Source organism: Panthera uncia, assembly GCF_023721935.1.
Source record: "Panthera uncia isolate 11264 chromosome A1 unlocalized genomic scaffold, Puncia_PCG_1.0 HiC_scaffold_17, whole genome shotgun sequence".
Classification (NCBI taxonomy): Eukaryota; Metazoa; Chordata; class Mammalia; order Carnivora; family Felidae; genus Panthera; species Panthera uncia.
In genome coordinates this window covers 111371150-111387635 of record NW_026057577.1, presented here as the reverse complement: position 1 = coordinate 111387635, position 16486 = coordinate 111371150, and positions in this window count along the sequence as shown.

Below are 16486 nucleotides of genomic sequence, written 5' to 3'. Positions count from 1 at the left end.
GTCGGCGTTCGTGTCCTGCCGGCCCTGGGCCCATCTCCCCGGCTTCTCTGGAGACACTGCCTCTTCCTTGCTCTGGGAGGTTTGATTTCACAGCTCCAAAAGCCTGGGGCTCCTGGCAAGGAAAGCTGTTTTCAAATAATGGTTTCAAGAAGCAAAGCCGAGGCGAAGCTATGTCAGTGCAGGCTCCAGCAGACCGGCAGAGGGGCGGGGAAGGCCAGGGTGCTGGCTGGGGGCTGGGGACGTGGGCTCCAGCCCCAGCTCTGCCTCTCACTGCCTGGCCCTGTGGCCCTGGGCGGGCACCCTACCCTCTCTGGGCTGCAGTTTCCCATCCGTACCACGAAACCGTGGGACAACAAGGTCTCCGTGCAGGATGTGGCTCCTGGAGCCCTACTGCAGCCTAAAGGGCAGCCAGTGCCGGAAGTCCCCCGCCCCCCACCCAAGTCCCTGAGCTGAGAGTCCACGCAGATGCCTGAAGCCCATGGGAGCGTTCAGAGGTTGAGCCTCAAGTGGCGGAAAAGAGCCGAAGGGTCTCTGACTGTAGGTTTGGCCAGGGGAGGGCCAGCCCACAGCCCCAAGGCCTCAGGATGAGCCTGGCCCTGTTGCAGCCTCTGGTGGGGAAGGGGCTGATCTCTGGATCAGGGGGTGCAGGGCCTTGGGGTGCCATGAGGACCGAACACACAGCAGAGGGTTTCAGGAGGGGTGACGTGGTGTGGTGGGGGCCTCGGAGGAAGGCAGCAGACACGGGAGGCAGGGCTGTGCAGGGGCAGAGGCCTGGGATTGGCACCGGAAGGTGTGCAGGCAGTATCGCTCTTCTGAATATGCTCTGGCCACATCTGGGGCCCAGAGTGGACACAACCCTCCAACACCAGCCCGCCCACCACCTTCGCTTGCCCCACTCTGGTCACATAAGACCTGAGGCCATAATGGTCCCAAAGGAGACTCTGGAATCCAACTGCCTGGGTCCAATCCTGGCTCTTTTACTTCCCAGATGTGTGACCTTGGGCGAGTCACTTGCTATCCCCAAGCCTCAGCTTCCTCCTCTATAAAATGAGTATGGTTCTGACGTCACTTGGTTGTCATGAAGAGAGAGGGACACAGGCACCCAAGAGCAGGGTAAATGGGGCTGGTGTCATGTTACCACCGGACCCTACTCCTCTCGAGGGGCAAGATGACCTTAGCTCTGTTTAGAGAAAAGTGGGAATGAAACTCAGACAGGGAGCGCTCAGAGTTGCTGAAGAGAGAAGGTACAGCAGGTATGAGCTCAAAGGCCAGAGGTTAAGCCGTCGGTGGGGCCCCAGGAATCTGCGTTTCAAGCTCCTGGGGGGAGTTCCCACACATGTAGAGTTTTGTGGGTTTTTTTTTTTTTTTAAACATTTATTTATTTTTGAGACAGAGAGCATGAACGGAGGAGGGTCATAGAGAGAGGGAGACACAAAATTTGAAACAAGCTCCAGGCTCTCTGAGCTGTCCACACAGAGCCTGATATGGGGCTCGAACTCACGGACCGCGAGATCATGACCTGAGCCGAAGTCGGACGCTTACCAACTGAGCCACCCAGGGGCCCCTGCACATGTAGAGTTTTAAGAATGCTGTGAGGCCAAGCAGCCGGGACCCTCACAAACACAGCTGAGGGAACTGGATCCAATAAGAGAGCACTGCTCTAGGTCATGCAGAGAGCCAATGACACGGCTAGAACAGAAGCAGCCGGCCTCCCGAATCCCAGACTCCATGGTGGTGGTGCAGATACGAGAATTATATTGCGATTGCCATGGTCCAGCCATTACCTAAGGTCTTTACATGAAACGATTCACTAAATCATCACAACAACCCTGTGAGGTAGGTGCAATTATGATCCCCATTGGACAGATGAAGAAACTGAGTCATGGAGGCTAAGTGACTTGCTAAGGTCACCTAGCTCGCGAATTGTTAAGGCTGGACATGTATTGTGCCAGCTGCCCCAGCTGCTCTCTCCCCCTGGGGTCTCCCACCCCCTGCCCTGCCCCTCGGCCACTCCACCCCAGAACTTCCTGCTGACCCTCCAATGTGGGGGTGACCTCGTGAATATACATGGAGGATTTCCTGGGAGGCCAGGTGCCAGGCTGAATCACTTGTAGTATCATTTAATCCTCCCAGGATTACCCAGAGGCAGGAATCAGCATCATTTCATTATCCCTAATTTATAGAGTAGGAAACCACTGGAGCTCACCCAAGGTCACACAACTAAGAAAGTGGCAGAGGGGATTTGAACCTAGTCCGCAGCTCCAAAATACACGCTCTTGGCTTGCCCACCACAACACCTCGAGGCAGTGAGGAGGGATCCCATTTCAGAGAGGAGATTGGCTAAGACGGTGATCTCGCCAGAACTTGAAGCCAAGTGTTCTAGTTAGTTTCAAAGCCACTGTTTTTTCCTCAGCCCCACGGCTGCCCCAGGATAGAAAGGACTTTGTCCCGACTCGCTAAGAGCCACACTGCAGCTCTCTGGGCAAAATCAGCCCTTTCCCAGAGTGGCCAGTTGTGGGAAAGAGCTGACACACATAGCTCTGGGGAATAGAAAGTTCCAGGCCCAGTGTCACCGCGAACCCTCGGGGGCTGTATCTGATTCCCCGTGCGAGCCCTGAGGAGCTAGGGAGATGGTCTCCGAGGTCCTCACTGTTGGGCTATGCCTGGGTCCTGCCTCAACCACTGTCTTCCAAGTGAATAGTCCCCAGGGCACAGGGCCGTGGGGTCGTGCAAAAAACTGTGATGAAGGCTTTTTCTGATGGTTGCTATTATGACTACTTTTGTCCACGTCTCCTGGTGCCTGTGAGCCGGAGTTTCTCTGGAATTTATACCTTGAGAGAGAGATTGCTGGGGTCTGGCCTACATGCCTGGTCAACTTTACAGGAGAACACTGGCTCTTCCTCCAAAGTGGCTGAATCAAGTTGCACTCCTACCAGTTGCATACAAGCATCCCCCGCCTTCACAACACTTAAAATGGTCGGATTTCTTTTTCTTTTCTTTTCTTTTTTTTTTGGGGGGGGGGGGGGAAGAGGGAGAGCGTGAGCAGGAGAGGGGCAGCGCAAAGCCCGACACAGGGCTCCATCTCACAATCACGGGATCATGACCTGAGCTGAAATCAATAGGGGAGGCTTGACTGACTGAGCCACCAGGCGCCCCCTAGAGTTTACTTTAAAAAAAAAAAAAAAAGGATGAAAGGAGAGAAACAAAACTCTGCTCGCCGCTGTCCACATGGGTGTCTAGAAGGCCGCCTTCCATGCGCCAAGCCGCAGAGCACCCTGGAGGCCCTGGGGCAGGATGAGCACTGCTCACGCGGCCTTCCCCCAGCCCAGCGGTGTGAGGCGGCTATGCTCCAACCAGAGGCCGCCTGCCCGATCATCTGCAGGAATTTGGGGGAAAGAGCCTACGGGGGCTGCCATCTCCGGACAGCCTGTCTAGACAGGCCCCGCGGGACGTCACCACACATACGAGGGCCACAGAGGCGGCCCCCTCCCCGCTTGCAAAAGCGACTTATTGGCAGCCATGCTTCTCCACCAGAAACCTTTACTCCAATTCAAAACCCGCCTTAGCGCACAGCATGAATCACCTATTCCCATGGCCTGTGGAGACCAACTCATCCGGGCCCCTTTTGTCCAGATGAGGAAACCGAGGCCAACTCTTGAGCGAGGGGGCTTTCAGAGGTGGGGTGATACTCTTTGCCCAGGTGAAGAGGGGACTGGGATTGGGCGGCGCGGCGGGGGGGGGGGGGGGTCAGACGACTGCCAGAACAGGGCTAAAATACAAGAGGCTGGTGGGGGGCACCTGGGTGGCACGGTCAGTTAAGCCTCCAACTTCGGCTCAGGTTGTGATCTCACAGTTCATGAGTTCAAGCCCCGCGTCGGGCTCTGTGCTGACAACTCAGAGCCTGGAGCCTGTTTTGGATTCTGTGTCTCCCTCTCTCTCTCTGCCCCTCCCCCGCTCACACTCTGTCTCTCTCTCTCTCTCTCTCTCTCTCTAAATAAACATTAAAAAAAAAAAGAAAGATGCAAGAGGCTGGTGGTTAAAGGTGCCGAATGGCAGTCAGGCTGCCTGGGTTTGAATTCCAGATCTTTCTCGTAGCATCTGTGTGACAGGGGGCGTGATAAGAATTCCTGTCTCCTCAGGTTACTGAGTTGCCTGGATTAAACGAGTTCAAACGCATGAGGCCCTCAGATCAGTGACCGGGCGCAGAGCAAGTGGCCAGTAACAAATAACTGCTAAAATGTGCTAGCAGCCGTCCTGCTCATCCACACAGGGTCAGCTCCAGGACCCCCAGGGCATGCCTGAAACCACAGGGGGCGCTGAACCCTGTACATATTGTGTTTCTCCTATGCACACCTACCAGTGACAAAGTTTACCTTAGAAGTTAGCCACAGTAAGACGTTAACAATAACTAATAACACAGACCAATTACAACAACGTATCGTAGTAAAACCTCTGTGAGGGTGGCGTCTCTCTCAAAATATCTTATCGTACTGCACTCACTCTCTTTGTGATGATGTGAGAGGGGAAAGTGCCCACCTGATGACACAGAGCTGTGACACAGCGTGAGGCTGACCTTCTGAGGCGACTTCGGAAGGCGGGTCACCTGCTTCTGCACGGACCGCCATTGAGCGCGGGTAACTGGAACCGTTGTACTCAAGGCAGCTTCTTTGGGAGGGAAGGAGGCGCCGTAGTGGGCTCAACTCTTCCTTCCCTCGGGGGGATAAACTGCCCTTGTTCTTGCAAAAACAGCAAATGCCGCTTGCCGAGTCTTCCCAGGCGCCCGGCCCTGGGGTCCCAGAGGCTCAGAGAGAGGTAGTCATTTGCCTGAAGTCACACAGCTCGTAAGAGGCCAAGCTGGAGCTCAGACCCAGGTCTGGCTGGCTCCAGGACCCCGTGCCCGTAGCTCCAGTGCCGCCCCACTGAGTCAGTGAGCGAGAGTTGGCCTGCCCGATGGGACCGACTAGGCATTTGGAAAGGGGACCGTTTGAAGCCTGGTGCCTCCTTCTAGATTAAGTATTGTTATGGTGAGGGGATAGATGGAGCTCCCCCTACCCCACCCCCATCCTCCCCCCCTCTCCATCCACACACTTGCTCAAGGGCAAAAATGCAAACCTTGGCCAAACCATCCTTCTGGCCAATGAGCACCCCGTAGTGTGGACTGAGTACCCTTGGGGGGGCCCATCAGTCCTGGGTGCCCCTCACCCAGCACCATCCAGCAGAAATTTGAGGAGGGGGCAGTGAGCCAGACCAAGGCTGGAAGAAGCAGCCTCACCTCAGCCCTCCCTGAGCACCCGTATGGGCCACAAGCCTAGGTCCCTTCCTGAATGGCCCTCCTCTGCCCCAAGCCATGCTTCCAGGGAGAAGGAGAAGCCCCGAACTGGGAAACACACTGGCCCCAGTGACCTTAACAGGGACACTGCTCAGCTGCCACTAGCTTCCACCCCATACCATCTTCCTCCTCCTCCTCCTCCCTCTCCTCCTCCTTCTCTTCCTCCTTCTCCTCCCCCCTCCTCTCCTCCTCCTCCTCCTCTTCTTCCTCCTCCTCTTCTTCATTCGGCAAACAAGGATGGGGCTGAAGGGTCCAGAGGGAGGCTGCCGCCTCAGGATGGCATCTGTAACAGCCAGGGCACCACCCCTGGCTGGTCTGCCAGGCTCAGAGGCCACTGGCCTGTCTCCCCGGAGCCTGCCAGACCTCAGGCATGTGACCTGACAACCCCGTTGAGTCCAGGGCTGTCGGCTGAGATAAGCTGGGGCAAGATGGCAATAAAGGGAAAGAATCAGGCTAGGACTCGGACCCCAGCTCTGCAGCTAACACACTGGGTTAAGTTCCACTGTCCCTCCGGGCCCTTTAGGCTGTGATGCTCCATGATTTGGGCTGGAAGGGAGATCGCTTGGGTCATCCCATGTGTGATGGTGGCTGCCTGGACTGTCAGGGAGGAAGAACCTGGAGTAGAGGTGGTCAGAGCAGCATGGCATGCTCTGGATAGACAGCGAAGAGAAGGGAAGGCTTTCCAGGTCGAGAGTTCTGTGTGCGAAGGTATGGAGGCGGGACTAGGAGGGCATTTTCAGAACAGCAAACAAGCGCATTTGACCGGAACGGAGGGCAGGTCTAAAGCCGGGTGAGATCTGAGGCTGGCAAAGTGGGGAAGGTTGGATGGCGAAGCGGCCTTAATAGCCTGCAACCAAAATGCCATTAAGTGGTAGATGCCCTTCTTGGTATCTGTCTCGGGAGGGAGTCCCTTTCTTTATTTCGCCTGCTTGTATCCTTTCCCCAACACCGTCAGGCCAAGAGCCCCAGCGCAGGGGAGAGCCCTGGGAATTCGGCATTAGTGACTCTGAGATATCAAATAATGGGATAGGAGACCTTGGGTGGGATTAGGAAGGGTAGGGAGCCCGAGAGCTGTAGTCGCCATGTTTAAACCTCCGAAGAGCTTTCTAGGGAACAGACACTTGTTCTTTGTAACCTTAAAGGACAGGACATGCAGTCCCAGAGGGGCAGGTGTCAGTGGGAATATTAGGAAGGAGTCTCCAAGAGTCTGTCCAAAGAGAGATGAGGTGATTGAGCTCCCCATCCCCAGAGGTATGCAAGCTTAGCACAGACACTGTGGAGAGAAATCAAGTTAGAAGAGTTTGAGCCTCGTGGCCTTTCCCACCACCAGCCTGGAACTTCACATCACAGCCCTGGCTGCCTTGGGACTGAACTCCCCTGCTGCCTGGATGTCAAATTCCCAGCTAAGCATGACATCAGTTCTGCCCTGACTTCACAAGGGCCCTCTGGGGACCCTCCTCCCCTCCACTTCCTTTCACCCCACTGCTGCTTTTCGTCCTTCCCAGGGAACCCACCAGGCCTGACCAGGGAGACCTGGAGCCTGCTTGTAAGACTGGGTCTCCAGGGAGCATTCAGCCGATGGCCTTCCACCCCAGCAAGAATGAGGCAGAGGGGGCCCGGGTCCCTGGGAGCTCTGTTCACACGCCCCCGAGAGTCTACATGGAAATTCCAGGAGGGTCACAGGGAAGCTTCCAATTTAGAACAAGACGCTTTATTTTTGTCCCTATTTCTTTCCTGTCCCTCTTTTCCCTTAGCAGTGGGTGGGGGTGTCACAGGAGGCTGTAAGAGGAAAGCAAGCCTCTTTGGTCTGAGTCACAGAAAGTCTGGGTGTGCAGAGATGGGCCGTGGGCAGATAGGAAGGGGAACCACACAGGGCAGCCGTGTGGGAAAGAGTAGAGGCCAGGGCAGAGCCATGGGGACAGCCAGGCCTCGGCAGTGACACCAGAGCTCCGTGAGTTCTGGGTTCAGGCTGGGGTCAGATAATCAGCTCGGGTTCAGGATTGGGGTTCCCAGGAACCTTGGGCACTGGGTCCCCACCTCAATGGATTATAAAGCTACAGAGTAGTACTGAATCCTTCTCGCTCACCCTGGCGATCCTAGCAGATGCTTAGTCATCATTCCTGGTGTTGAATTTTAAACTCATAGTGTCATTATCCTGTTAGAGCGAAAAGGGACCTAACAAGAGCATGTTATAGATGTGGAACCTTGAGGCCAACAGCGGGGTGGGGTGGGGGAGGGACTTGCCCAAGATCACACTGCCAGGGTGGCCGCCTAGCCCGGTGCATCCTTCTTTGCCTCTTCCCTGCCTGTATCCAGAGATGGAAGCTACGATATGGTCCTCAAAGCCAAGGGAAGGGGAGAGAAGAGAGGCAGGTGCCCCCCCAGGACATAACTATCCCCAAGAAGTAGTCAAAAGATGACGGTGTATCTTGAGTTCTAACTGCTCTGCTCAGGAACACTCTTTTCCTGCCCAGAGATAGTCCCTCACATTGTCAGCTGCTGCAGACGGGAGGCCTCCTGCAGAGGAAAGAGCCCAAGGCTGGGAGGGGAAGCCCTTGGTTCTATTCTTGGCTCTGCCTCAACCCTCCATATGACCTTGAGCATGACCATGAGTATGAGGTCTTTTCTGGCCTCAGTGTGTTCAGAGTGGGGCTGGACCCAACCAGCTTAAACAGTCAGAGATTCCACCCATGATCTGCCTCAGTCTCCCCTCCTCTCTCCCTATCTCGATCCATCTAAGCTTTTGCCTGAGCACAGGAAGTCAGCCAGGACGAAAACAGCAACCTGCAGATTCCCCTCTACTGGGAGCAGCATCCTCTATGCCCAAGCTCTGCTGTCCAGCCTCGGAATTCCCAGAGAGGCAAGAAGCTGGAACGGCCCTGAAGATCACCCCAGTGGGGGAATCAGAGACCAGAGAGGTTCAGCATATTGCTCAAGGTTACACAGCAAACCATGTGCAAATAGGAAGTGGGCCCTTGGGTCCCCCGATGCCCAGACCAGTGCTCTCTCCACTAACCACGCTGCCCTTTAGAGTAATGGGCATGTTAGCCATCCACACGTGAGCCTGGGATCTATTTACCTTGACACCTCAAACGTCCACACAGTCTCTTTCCCTCTCTGGGATGCAGTTTCTTCTAAAAACAGGGAGATGGGGTGGACCAGATGTTTCTCTAAGGTCTTGCACTCCATCACTGGGGCTCCACCAGGACCCCAGGGCTTTCCAGTGTGGCCACCCCAGCTCTCTCTTCACAGACGATGGAGCTACCCTCTCCCACTCCCCCCAACCGGCCAGGACATCCTACCAAGTCACAGACCTCACCCAGACTGTCCCACCCTGGACCCCAGAGCTGGGCCTCATCCAGAACTACAGGCTCCTGGCCCAGCTCCCCCTCTGGGGATCTGAATTTTTCTTACCATAAAAGGGCAAGCGTGCCTCTCTCCCCGTCCCTGCTGCCAGCCCCGCTGGGGGAAAGGCTGAGCTATTTTTAGAAAACTCAAGGGTTTGCTCCTGGACTTGAGATGGAGCTTGTCGGAGCCTGCAGCCCGGGGAGCCCCTTCCCCATCTCCCTCGCCCGCCTTCTCTCCCTCTGCCCCTCTTCTCACCCCTCACCCCCTCTTCACTCACTTTCTTCCTCGCCCTGCCTCTCTCCCTCTTGCCCTTCGGTCAATGACTCCTCCTTCTTCCTCCCCGTCTCCTCTCTCTTCTCCCCCATCTCATACACAGCTCCCCTCCCCCCCCATCCCCTCCTTCAGATCCGGCTTTTGGAAGAAGGAGAAAGTAACACATCTTCACCCCCATCCCCTTCTTAAACACTATTTACAACATAAATTCCAAACATCCGCCATCTGGTTCTAGGAAGGGCCAAAAGATATTTAGAAAAGGAAGTCATGATTATTCCATCTTCAAAGCCAAAGGAACTTAAAGGCCCCCTCTCTCCCGCCTCCCTCCCAGGGCCTCTTTGTTAAGATCTAACAGATTAGGATCCCTCCGTGAGTCAGTCGAAAGAGCCAGTCCCAGCTGGGCCTCGGACTGCATCACTTTGAGCGGGTTGCTTCTCCTCTCCGTACCTCGGTTTTCCTCATCCGAGCAATGGGCGCGAGACGAGGTTGCCTCCAGCACTAACGTTCTGAGACTTTGAGTCCTGCTGCAGAAAACCCACCTGGCCCAGGTCCCTGTGGCCTGCTCCGGGCTGAGCATAGGGTGGGCTAGCGGGGGAAGCGAGTGAGAGCCAGCGGGGGAGTTCCAGCCTCAACCTTCGGTGCCCCTTCTCTCTCGCTCCGTGGAGATCCATGCAGACCGTCCACCTTCCAGCACACTGACACTAACACCAAGGGGATGGGCTGGGGTCAAGCCATCCCCCCAGTGGGATACCATGGAGTCCAGTCCCCTCCCCACCACATCACAGTGAGGCCCAGAGAGGGGAAGGCTCTTTCCGCAATCACACCGCGTGTCCACAGGTGACCTGGATTCTAACCGGCTGCTCTTCCCATCCAGCACGCTCCAGAAGAAACCAGCATTTGTAGTATCCAGAGAGCATCGCTCAGAGCCAGCAAACCGGGACCCTGGAGGCCCCACTTCTTTGCAAAGTGGACAGGGCAGAAGGGAGAACTAATCCCTTTACTGCGGTTGGTTGGTTTTAAACAGACAGCACGCTAGGGAGAAGTACAAGAGGCATAACGAAAATGGAAAGTCTCCCTGCTTCTGGAGATGTGCACCTTTGCCAGGGTCTGCACACCTCCGTTTACTCTGCAAATGCTTCTTTGCCCACAGCCCCGTTTCCACCCCAGTGAACACAGGCCTGATGAAACTCCCGGGGCCTGAGCACCAGGCTTGGTATTAGGGGCCAGGCAGGTGGAAGCCCCTTCCTCTCACTCTTCCTCCATCACTCTCAGTTCAGCCTCAAACTGCATTCCCAGGGCTTGCTCAAAAGTCCCCAGTAGCAGCCTTCCCTGGGGAGGAAGTAGGGAGCATGTGAGGCTAGTGAACTCAGCTGGGGTGTCAAGGGGGTGGGAGGGCGCCCTGGGAAACAGAGGCCCGGAGAAGCCGCATCACAGAGGGGACATGGAAAGGGGCCCTACGCGGTGGCTCCCACCCCAGCATCCACATCTTCTCTGGATGCCTCTCTGGACCTTTGCCCCCATCCTTCCTGCTTCCCTCCCTCCCAAGCCTATGCCTCGCTGTGGGTCCAGCCCCGGGCTCATAATGGAAATGCAGCCATGTATGTGGGCTCCCTACATGCTAGCAACCGCGCCTGCATTTGACACGGACCTCAGCTGACCTTCACAAACAAGCCTGAGGTCGGGGACCAAGTTCAGAGAGGTGAAGCCACCAGCTCTTGGTCACACAGCTAGAAAGAGCTAGGGGGAGGTTCGGTGCAGACCTGCCTGGCTGCAGGGCCTGGGTTCTCTGTTCTTTGCAAACGTATGGTGGAAATCCCAGGACCCTGGGGTCCAAGGAGGGCACAGGCTGCAATACGTGTACATGCGTGAGGGAGCAAGGAAGGGGAGCTGAGGGCAAGGAAGCCCCTCCAGGGGGACCCGGCTGTGGGCACGGTTTCCTGTGCTTGCGAGGAGCTTCGAGCTCAGTCCTCTCCCACTGTGGTGCCATCTGGGTCCCAGATGTGGCCCATTCCCAGGCCCTCGTGTTTCTTGGAAGTGAGCAAAGCCAGCAGAGGGCACAGCGGCTTTTGCAATGACCGTAACGACGTGAGCTTTGTTTCGGGGTCATCCAGCAGGCCGCTGCTCAGGCTGGATGGAGCGTGAGCCGCCCTGGGTTCAAGCTTCCCTCTGATTCTTGCCAGTGGATGACGCTGGGCACACTGCAGAGCCACTGAGAACCTCGGTTAAGCGGGGAAGTTACTCCTACCCCTGGCGAAGGTGGTACCTTCAGTTATGGAAGGAAGCACTTTGCAGGGTGAAAGCCTTGTGCGGCTCGAAGCAGTCATGGGCGGCCCCAGGGCTGTCCCCTTGGCCTTGGCCACTGTGGTAACCCAAAGTTTGGACCTACCCCTAAATGGCTCCTTTCTGACGTCTGAGGCCGGAGGTGGAGCCATTGGTCAGAGGGGCCTCTGGGAAACTTTCTTCCAGACCCATTGTTTCGCGTTGGGGCCTTAGTGTGCTGGGAAGGGACCGTGGCCCCTGCTGCTCTTGGAGCTTAGAGCCGCTCAGAACACTCCCTTGGAAAGCTGGGCAGGTAAAGCAGGGACAGTGGCTGCCTAGGGACTGAGGAGCAGGCTCTTTGGAGCGTGGAAGATCCTAACAGGCTCAGCCTCAGACTTCTGGGGACCCAGCAGGAGGCCAGGCCCATATTCAGTCCCTCAGAGCCCAGAAGCCCAGTCAGGACCTACGGACAGCAGGGCTCTGGCCACAGGGCTCCCCAGCATCCTTCTGAAAGGCTGTATCTTTGTTTCTTTCAGGCAAGGGCACTGGCCGGTGGGAGCCACTCTTGCAACGCTGACATTGGACGAGCAAGCACCCCAGAGGGGGCCTCCTGAGGACCAGAGAGGAGGCCAGGCGGCAGAGACCCTGAAAACAGAGCTGTGAGTGCCTCCCCCACGCCTTCCACAGCCCCAGCCCTGCCACTGGGGGCTCCCGCAACAGCCCTGCGCCCCAGGATACCTCCCTATCCCGACCCTCAGAATGACCAGGAAACCAGGCCTTGCACTGGGAAGAGTTGAAGGAAGGCCCTGCTGACAGAGGGGGTGCGGGCCATCAAAGCTGCTACATGTGGGCTGTAGGAGAAAAGAAATGGAGTCAGAGAAGGGAAAACCAAGCCGGAGCTAGAAATCCACCCCACCCTACGCTCCCTACAAGCTAGCAAGGAAAGCCTCTGTGCTACGGAGAACGACAGCCTTGGGGGAGGACAGCAGAATTCCCTGGGAAGGAGTACACAGGGTCGGGCTCTAGAAGCAGACAGACCTGGGCGTGGTGAGCCTGGTGATAACCAGCTCACAGGGCCTCGAAAGGGTCTGTGAGGTCAGGCGTGTGCCCGCTGCTGGGCACACGGCGAAGCCCAAGAAACCGTCATAGCTTTCGTCCCTTCCACCACATTCTTCAACACTCGCCAGTTTTCGTTCCCCGCCGGTAGAGCAGGCAGGGGTGAGGTATCAGCTCCCTAAGGCAGGTAGAGACACGGAGGCAGAGAGAAGCCGAGGCGCTCACTCTCAGAGCGGGGTTCTGGCACCCGGTCTCAGGAGGGTTGGAAAAAGTGGACAAAGACCTGATGGCGGGAGAGGGGGAGGCAGGGCTCTGGCAGGGAGCTGACACTCCAGGACAGGTGACGAGGCCCAGGCCTGGCTTATATAATGCAGCACACCTGTTCACCTCTGCACATGCCCCACACGTGTGAGCAAACGTGGGCCCCCGCACAGCGCACACCCCTGGGCCCTCGATCGCTAGCCAATGAGCATCAGAGCCCTGGCCTGAACAAATTGGATTAGGAGGGCTGCAGACACCTCTCTCCCCTCCTCCCCTGCCCCCCCCCCCCTGCACTGTCCAGCTCCGACATTGAGCAGACCTGCGGGGCGGCCAGCTGCTGTCCCTCGGCCACGCTGACAGTCTGTCCTCCGTCCTGGAGACCTGCCCCTGGGCCCCCAGGAAGAGGCCAGGGATCTGAGAGGATGCCGGGGTGACGGATGGGCTGGCCCAAGAGCACACAGGATGTCAGTGCTTGTGCGAGGCTCGTCTCTGAGCTGTTCCCAGCAGCCCATCCCCTCCTCCCCTCCACCTCCCTTCCCAAAGCCTCTCCCGTGATCACTGCTGCCAGGGCCCAGAGCCCCGGCTCCCAGCAGAACCATCCTCGTCAGTCCCACAGCTGGGCAGGTGAGAACTGGTCAGCCTGGGAGAAGATGGCCTGGGGACAAGACACAAGAGAGACAGAAAAAGGAGCTTATGAACAGAGACAATGCCGATTATAAAGGTGACATCTCAGTGCGTTCTCATGCATCGTTTTGTTCCATCATCAGAGTGGGCCTGGGAGTTGAGAGATTGTGCCCATAGCACAGATGTGACTACTGACGTCTGCTGTTCACGGATTCCACAGCTCCCCTTTCGTGAGCCCTGAGTCTGCTCCAGCCCGGGGTGCTGGGAACACCGAGGAACACCTTGGTGTGCCCATCGCTAAACAGGTCAGGCTCCTTTGGGCTTGGCCGCTGGGCACTGGGGCCCCCCGGTCTTCTGAGGGAGCGGCACCCGTAGATAGATGCCTTTTCCATATGGCACACGCGAGCGGCTGAATATTACAGCAAGAGCAGCCTTAGCAAGCAGCCCATTCCAAACACAGACCCTGAAGGCCGACAGCCCCAAGTTCAAACCCTGCCTTTCTAGCTGGAGGGCTGTAGTCCAGCTGGCCTCGCCAAGCCTGTTTTCCCTTCTGCGAAATGGAGGTACAGAAGCTCCCCTTCGTGGGACTCACCGTGAGGATTAGTTAATACTTTTCATACCCTCATTTGACACAGGGAGACACAGAGGTGGGAGAGGGAAAAGGCCTGGCCAAGGTCACAGTACGAGTTGGGGATTAAGTCGGGACCAGGTAGAAACTCTCTTCCTCCACCCCTCATCCCAGTATAAATCCTCCCCACGGTGGAGGTGGGGGCATGGGGAGGGGGCTGGCTGGCTCAGTCGGTTAGGTTAAGCTTCTGACTTTGGCTCAGGTCACGATGTCACAGTTCATGAGTTCGAGCCCTGCCTCAGGCCCTGTGCTGACAGCTCAGAGCCTGGAGCCTGCTTCGGATTCTGTGACTCCCTCTCTCTCTGCCCCTCCCTCGCTCACGCTCTCTCTCAAAAATGAATAAACATTAAAAAAAAAATCCTCCCTACAGGCTCCACCCCAAGTAGCCTAGAGGCCATGACAGGCGGCTAAGCAATAGAGGCAACTATGGAGACATATCCTGGGACCCACCCTGTACCTTCAGCCCTGCCGCAGCCTCGGCAGCACCAGAGGCCCAGGTGCCCAGCAGTGGCCCCCAGCCCTCAGTGGTGGTGGAGGGTGGGGGAGTGCAGTGACAGTGACGGCTCTGGCCCAGAGCAGCCTGCCCATATAAGGGAAGGAGCTGGGGAGGCCTCCTCACTTGGGCCTGGCGAGAAAACCCAGACAGCCACTGTTTATTTTCTCCTTCCCAGCCTCCCCGGAGCTTCCCAAGAAGACAGAGGCTCCCCCGGGCTGGGCTTGGCGACATTTCCTGAAGACAGTAGGGAGCAGTGAGGGGAAATTGGCCCGTTTCTGGGAGCAAAGCCGCAGACTGCCAACAGCCGGCACCAGGTAAGAATCCGCCCGCTATGAGTCTAAGGCCACCTGCTCAAGTGTCTCCTTGGACACAGGGGAAAGGGAGCCACAGAGAGGGGAAGCACGTGGGAGAAGTGACCACACCGGTTGGAACAGAACTCAGGTCTCCCAAATGGCCCGCTGTCTTCTGACTGGGGACCAAGAGTAAGAAGGAGCCTCTGGTGGGGTAAGTGGAATAGGAGGGCTGTCGACCTCCTTCTCATCTGAAGGAGACCAGGGGTCAGGGCCAGCACTGTCTGCCTGCTGGACAAGTAAGAAAGACTCAAGGGAAGAGTTCTTGGGCAAGAGGACACGCTTCCTGCATCTCTGCCCCTCCTCCCAGCCCACCACCTCCTCCTCCAGGAAGTCCTCCCAGCTCTCCCCCTGGGGCGAGAACCTCTTTGTCCTCTAAGACCTTGGCAGTCCTTTCTTAGGCTCTCCCTGGTGCCACTTGGATCTGTGCCCTATTCACCTTGCCAGGGACATCCTTCTTCCATTTCAGCCTGACTGCACTCCTCCAGGGCAAGGACATCAGTCCCACCTCCCCTCGGCACATAGAAGTCACCCTAGGCTTGCTGAATGGTGAGGTGAAATGGTGAGACCCTGTCTCAAACCCAAAGGATTGGTAAATTGGCCAGGGGAGGAGACATTCGGCATAGAGGTTAAAGATGAGGGAGCCGGGGTTGGCTGTTCTGAGTTAGGAACCCAGCTCAGCTCCTAACTCTGTGGCCTTGGAAAATTCCCTTCTCACAGAGCCTTGGGGATACGAGGGGATTAGCACAATTAAAACAGTCAACAAATGACTGCTCTTATTACAGTCGGCGTCACTGTGATTTTCCTAGCTACAAGGAACAGAAGTACGCAGCCTATAGCCAGAGGAGAAGCAAACAGCTTCCCCCAAAGGCTGCTCATGGAGCCCTGTCCCTGCATCACTTTCTCCCACGGGAACATGGGCCTGCCTCCCATCTACTTCCTGTTTCCATACGCAGGAGGGGGGCTCTCTCGGCCACAATATTCGGAGCCTAATGGGACGTGCGGAAACAGCCCGCGACTCACCTGGTTCGAGCCAGGCTGTGCCCACAGAACCATCTCCTCCCCGTCCCGGTCCCCCCCGTGGAGGTCACAACACACCCCTGCCGGCCTCACCAGCTGTCCTGAAGGTCCAGCGTCACGGGGCGCAGTTCCCCGAGCTGCAGTCACGCAGACGCCCCCTTTCGTATTTTTGCCACATCTGCAAACCGTCACAATAGTTTTACATTTAACACGAGTCACTGGCAATAGGTACGTACAAATCGCTACCATTCATGAGAAACTCTAACACTGCTCCTGACGGGGAGACAAAGGTAAGAAAAAGCAGAGCGAGCCCCAGGCGGTGTGATTACCGTCCCCCTGGTACCGTGGCTTGCAAGGGCCTGAGCCTGAAGCCTGAGACCCGAGGGGAAGACGCAGGGACGCCAAAGGTGGGCAGCTGAAGGCTTCAGAAAGAGTTGTGCAGCAAGGGACGCGGGAGGCTGGCTTTATCACCTTGGTTCCCGGGGCCCTGGAAAGTTCACTTTGTCGGGACAGCCCCCGGCCCCCAGCTTCTTACTGAAAGCTTCAAGCTGTCAGGCCCAGCACGTTCTCTCGCAGGGCTGGTGGGAGAGTGGCGTGGACAGGCTGTGGGCTGCCCAGGACCCCGAAGGTGGGTTGTTGGAATCATTCCCCAGCTAAATGCAGTTTGGAAAGAGTTCCTACAGGAGAATTCCATATTAGAGAAAGGCATTTCTTTGGCTGGGAATACCTCAGGATGGGGCTGTCCCTCTCAGGAGGCCGTGGGGACTGAGCTGCTCCACGTGGCAGACCAGAGAGAGAGACTCTTTTGATTCGGGCCGAATTTCAGATTTCTGATAGAGGCA